The 5,997-nt window shown below is 54.9% G+C and overlaps 1 long non-coding RNA gene across 2 annotated transcripts in view; it reads right to left on the bottom strand.

Moving 5' to 3' along the window:
• LOC121026887 (uncharacterized) overlaps positions 1-5,671 on the bottom strand; it is an 18,116-nt gene extending 12,445 nt beyond the window's left edge. The window contains exon 1 of one of the 2 annotated variants that reach the window (XR_005788479.1): positions 4,436-5,671. This is a non-coding gene — a long non-coding RNA (uncharacterized LOC121026887). Of the gene's footprint in view, positions 1-1,370; positions 1,782-4,435 lie in introns of those variants that run through there. The other variant, XR_005788478.1, reaches the window with a different exon arrangement.
• Positions 5,672-5,997: the final 326 nt, after the last annotated feature.

The raw sequence follows: 5,997 nt of genomic DNA, 5'->3' as shown, positions 1-5,997 counted from the left end.
AAAGAAAGAAAGAAAGAAAGAAAGAAAGAAAGAAAGAAAGAAAGAAAGAAAGAAAAGTATCTCCATTTACCTATGAGGAAACTGAGGCTCAGAGAGGTTAAGTGACCTTTCCAAAGTCACACAGCTGGAAAGTGTGAAAGCTACACACAGTTCTGTCTGACCCCAAACACCATGCTCTCAATATTAGACAATTTTTCCTAAATGTAGGCCTTGAGGGGATACTTTGTCTCCAGCCCTAGTGCACTTGTCTTTTTGGGTCTTGGCACCGAGGTCACTTGGTTGAGCGCCTTTGGGTCCCGATGCTGTCATCCACAGGGGTGGCCACGCCTCACCCCCACCTCCCAGCAGCTCTGTAGCCACCACCTTCACATAAAAGGGAATGAACTGGGGCACCAAAGCCCATTGCTCCCTGAAGACTGGGACCACTGGGTTCCTTGTCTTGGCCCTAGAGGCTGACCTCCACATGGGCATCCTAAGCTCTTGACTCCTGGGCCCTTGACCACCACCCCCCCATAGCCTAAGCACAAGGCCAGCCCGGCCCCTCTTCCTCAGCCCTTCACCCGGGCCCAGCCACCTGCTGCCCAGTCCTGACACCTCTGAACTGACCACTGCCCAAGGGGTACCGCCAGGCCCCTCCTCCCAACCACACGTCCAGATTATCCAGATGCTGAGTCCAGCCACCCAGCACGGCTGTCCTCCAGTACTGACTACTGGCCTTCACCACCCTGACTCCTCCCAGCCCAGGGGGCAGACTGGCTACAGGGTGCGGGGATTCCCTAAGTTTGGGGCATGGTCTGCCCATGGGGAAAGGAGAGAGCAGACCGAGGGAGCTCCCAGAGCTAGGGCTCAGGCCCATGGCCACCAATGGGGCAGCGTGTCAAGGAAAGGACTCCTGGAGTTTCCAGGGGAAGCCATCCTGGGCCTGTTGGCAGACCCTTGACGATGTCCAGTCAGGACGCCCAGATCCTAGAGCCTCTATCAGAGAACTGCTCCCCAGGCCCCAGAGGACAGAGCTCTGGAGCAAACCCACCCACCTCCCAAACACAGTCAGTCACCCCCACAAGCAAAAACACTGCCCCTTGGGGCGCCCGGGTGGCTCAATCAGTTAAGCATCCAACTGTCGATTCCGGCTCAGGTCACCATCTCGCAGTTCGTGAGTTCAAGCCCCACGCTGGGCTCCATGCTGCCAGTACAGAGCCTGCTTGGGATTCTGTCTCTCTCTCTCTCTCTCTCTCTCTCTCTCTCTCTCTCTCCCCCTCCTCCCCCAAAATAAATAAATAAACAACAACAACAAAAAAAACCCACAGCCCCTTGACACTCACATCCTGCAAGCACTTACTTTACAAGCCCACTCACAAAACATACTTCACAAATCCACTCGGGCGGAAGTGCAGCCAATCACTCAGCAAACACTGACGAAACACCTGCCACACGCCAGGCGCTCTCCTGGGCACGTGGGATACATCCGTGGCCAAACCAGACGAAGGTCCCGCCCTTGCAAGGTCTCTCGTTCTCACCGGAACACCAACAGCAAAAAACAAGCTTAAATGAATAAATCATTTAGTGTATTGGAAGGCGATAAGGGTGAAAGAGAAATTAAAATCAGACAAGGGGAATCTGGGTGCCTCGGAGGAGGCAGGCAGCAATTTTAAGTAGGGTGGTCAGGGCCTCATTAAAAAAGTGACACTTGAGGGGGGCACCTGGCTGGCTCAGAGAAGCATGTGACGCTTGATCTCAGGGTCAGGAGTTCAAGCCCCACGTGGGATGTGGAGATTACTTAAATAAATAAAACTTTTTTGTAAAAAGTGACACTTAGGGCACCTGGGTGGCTCAGTCAGTTAAGCGTCTGACTCCAGCTCAGCTCATGATCTCACAGTTTATGGGTTTGGGCCCCACGTCGGGCTCTGTGCTGACAGCTCAGAGCCTGGAGCCTGCTTCAGATTCTGTGTCTCCCTCTCTCTCTCTGCCCCTCCTCTGCTCACGCTCTGTCTCTCTCTCAAAAATAAATAAACATTAAAAAATTATTTTTTTAGGGGCGCCTGGGTGGCGCAGTCGGTTAAGCGTCCGACTTCAGCCAGGTCACGATCTCGCGGTCCGTGAGTTTGAGCCCCACGTCAGGCTCTGGGCTGATGGCTCAGAGCCTGGAGCCTGTTTCTGATTCTGTGTCTCCCTCTCTCTCTGCCCCTCCCCCGTTCATGCTCTGTCTCTCTCTGTCCCAAAAATAAATAAACGTTGAAAAAAAAATTTTTTTTAATAAAAAAATAAAAAAATAAATAAAAAAATTATTTTTTTAAACAGTGACACTTGAGTGCTCCATGGCCACATCTGTGTGGCCAGTGCCTCCTGCATCGGACAACATAGTTCTAGACGTTTCCATCAACATGAATTCCCACAGTCGGGTAGATATTCTCTGTCTCAAATCCCAGAAGACCTACTTAAGCTACCAGATATGAGGAACCTGGGCCGCTCCCGACAAGAAGGTTGATAAATGTCACCAAGCTAGCGGGAATGACCACAGGACCCCACTGCCTCCTCTAGCTAATGCCTTCTCCCATTTCCTCCACATACTACCTAAACCACTGTCTTTACCTTACCCTCACCTCCCTCCTCCCTCTTCCCTCCTTCCTCCCATACCCTGAAATCTGCCCCTCCGTCCTCAGAGCTCCGTCAGAAAAGCTGCTCCTGGGAAGGTACACAGCACTCTCTTTCTTAAAAAGTATCTTTCCCGGGGCGCCTGGGGGGCTCAGTCAGTTGAGCATCCGACTCTTGATTTTGGCTCAGGTCATGATCTCACAGTTCATGAGTTCGAGCCCTGCATCGGGCTCTGTGCTGACAGTGCGGAGCCTGCTTGGGATTGTGTGTGGGTCTCCCTCTCTCTCTCTCTGCCTCCCCCTCTCAAATTAAATAAATAAACATTTTTTAAAAAGTACCTTTCCCTCTTGCCTGGCTTTCCACACTTGATCTGCCCCTCGCCGATGTCAACTTCTAATGGCCCACATACAGGACTTCATGATTAACAGCATTTTCGAGAAAGGAAGGCAAGTGACCCGTAAAAGAACACCTGAGGGAGCTGATAAGGTTGTTCATTCATTCATTTGTTCATTCAGTGAATATGCACTGAAGTTTCACGAGGCCACCTGTGCCAGAGATGGTTCTAACGGGGGGATACACGCGTGAGCACAGCAGCTAAAAGTCCGATCCTTGTGGGGTTTACGTTCCGCCAGGGAGACGGAAACCATACACAACATAAATAAGCAAAAGTACAGTGGCGTTCAGGGGCGACCAGTGTTATGGAGAAGATTAAGGCAGAAAAGGAGTAGGAGGGGTGCAATTTAAAACAAGGATGTCCTCGCTCTCACAGATACTTTCACTAAGTGAAACATACACACAGATCGTTTCTCAAACTCACCACACACACACGCACCCCCAAGCCCAGCTTACTCAGAGAAACACACCCTCACGTTCTCACAGACAGACTAGAAAGTCAGAACTGGCTGGACCCTCGGTGGCCAGAAGGAAGACCAGAGAGGGGCGCCAGCTTGCCCGAGGCCAACGGCGGGCCAGCGGCAGCGGGGGTGTGATTTTCCAACGCACCGCACCCTCCCCTGCCCGTAGGCCGCCAACCTCAGCATGCAACAAAGGTTCCCACGCTTGTCAACACCCACAGATGGGCACGCGGACTCGTGCACAGGGACACACGTGCAGACAAGCACACTCACACAAAAACAGGAACCTCCTGGGGCGCCTGGGTGGCGCAGTCGGTTAAGCGTCCGACTTCAGCCAGGTCACGATCTCGCGGTCCGGGAGTTCGAGCCCCGCGTCAGGCTCTGGGCTGATGGCTCAGAGCCTGGAGCCTGTTTCCGATTCTGTGTCTCCCTCTCTCTCTGCCCCTCCCCCGTTCATGCTCTGTCTCTCTCTGTCCCAAAAATAAATAAACGTTGAAAAAAAATTTAAAAAAAAAAAAAAAAAAAACAGGAACCTCCTTCCCCTCTTCCAGGCAGCACGGTGGGGCGAGATTTGGACAGCGTCTTCCAGTCTCGGCCTTGCCTGTCCTCCTCACCCTCTCCCACCCACCCCGTGCACTCTAGCCGTTCCGGCCACCGAGACATTTTCCTCCTGCCCTAACCGGGGGCTGCAGGTCCCCCCCCCCCCCCGGGATGGCATGCGTGTCATACAAATGCATCACATGTGAATGTGTACACGTGTGGTTTGCAACGGGGTGGACACATCTGTAAGCGCTCATGCACGGGGGCTCCGCAATGTGTGAGCACCTCTACGTGTGCGTGGAGGCGCAGGTCTGCGCACATGTGTGTGCACGCTCCCGGGAAGACGGAGAAATTTATCATCTAAATCTCGCTTCTCCAGGGGATGAAAGCAAAGCAAAGTTCAGGTTTAAATCACAGCACCACGGGCAGGAGGGGTTCCCTTGCCTTACATGATTATCTGCGTGCGGTGTGCAGCCGAACGGGCTCGCAGGCAGGAGGCAGCGAGCAACCCGTCAGCGGGGAGTCATTTGTTGTCTCCAGGCCCTTGGGGACCTGCCGTGGCTGCTCCTGGAGCGGGAGACCCGAGTGTAGCAGCACCAGCCGGTCCCGGGCGCTGGGGGATGGGGGAGGAAGGGGCTGGCAGCCAGCTCAGGCTTCCCTGTGCGACAGAAAAGCAGAGGGTGACCAGGCGGGAACCTCCAGGCCAGAGAGAAGCCCCGGGGAACTTCTTGGCCTGGATGGAGAGAGAGTCCAGGCTAAAGGGCAGCCCCCAGCCTGCCACGCTGTCCGCTGGCCAGGAAAACACCATCGGGGCTCCAGGAAGTCACAGCCTGACGCAGTTTGCCTGACTCTTTTTTCCTGGGTCTACACCTCCTGCCCATGTCCATCTCTGTCCCTCTCTCTTTGTTTCTGTGTGATCGCTCTTTGTCTCTCCCTCTCTCTCTGTCTCTGGGATTCTTTGATCTCTCCAGGCTTCTCTCTCCATCTGTCTATCCCTCTATCAGCTCTAACCTCAAGGCTTTCCTCTGCTGACCCCTGTCACCTGTGGCCGTGCTTGTGACACACTGCACACCTCCCAGAGCATGCCATCCCATTCGAGCCTCCCCTCATTTGGGGAACAGGCTGAGGGAGCCGGGACTGGGAATCCCATTGTACGGATGAGGAAACTGAGTCCCCCCGGATACTAGGGGGCTTGCCCAACGCCACGCAGCAGGCATGGGCTTAAAAATCCAGGTGTGTTTCCACTGTGTGCCGAGGCTCTCCCACCTCCGCCTCACCGGGAGGCACGAGCAGCTCTCCCCAGCAGCCCAAACCCTAAAGCAAAGAGAATTTAAGAACTCTGTGCCAAAAGCACAGCTCATCCCCAGCCCAAGCACTGAAACTGCCTTCCACTCACTCAAAGGTCTAGAAAACATAAGCACTGAGGTGGGAGGCCTGGGGCCTGTGCCTGTCCCCCGATGGACGCCCCATCACCATCCCACTCTGCCTGACGTGTCCGTATGTCCCCACCTTCCCTGGGCCCACCTGGAATGAATGGGCTTCCCGCTTCTTGAGTAGGTGCCTTCCGAGGTCTCAGTCTTCCCATCTGTACAATGGGAACCATGGGTCTCACTCACACTGCCGAACCAGGCCCCTGCTCCTAAAACACAGGCGCTCCTCTTCCCCTCCTGGAGCCTGATCCCCTAAAAGACCTCTGACTTCAGCCTCCAAGAGCTCCCCCCCACCCCCACCCGCCCCGGATACCTCGGAAGGATCCCTGCGTTCCCTCGGGCCCAAACTGGCTTTGACCAGCTGGGCAGCCGGGCAGCAACCGTGAAGCCGTGGGCCCAGAAACAGAGCCCCGTCTGCGGCAAGGTCCAACAGCCTCCGGAAGCCTCCGCCGCCGCCTCCAGCCCCCACCCGAGAGGCGTCAGCACCAACGACCCGCCAGGGCCTGCCCATTTTCCTTTCTTTTCATTGCTGGCTCCGCGCGCAGTTATAGAACCAGGTCTCCACAGAGTAATTTACTGGC

Source organism: Herpailurus yagouaroundi, unplaced genomic scaffold (assembly GCF_014898765.1).
Source record: "Herpailurus yagouaroundi ecotype Mexico unplaced genomic scaffold, PumYag 77, whole genome shotgun sequence".
NCBI classification, from domain to species: Eukaryota; Metazoa; Chordata; class Mammalia; order Carnivora; family Felidae; genus Herpailurus; species Herpailurus yagouaroundi.
The sequence above is the reverse complement of the archived record's forward strand: the minus strand, read 5'-3'. Positions and strand labels throughout refer to the sequence as shown.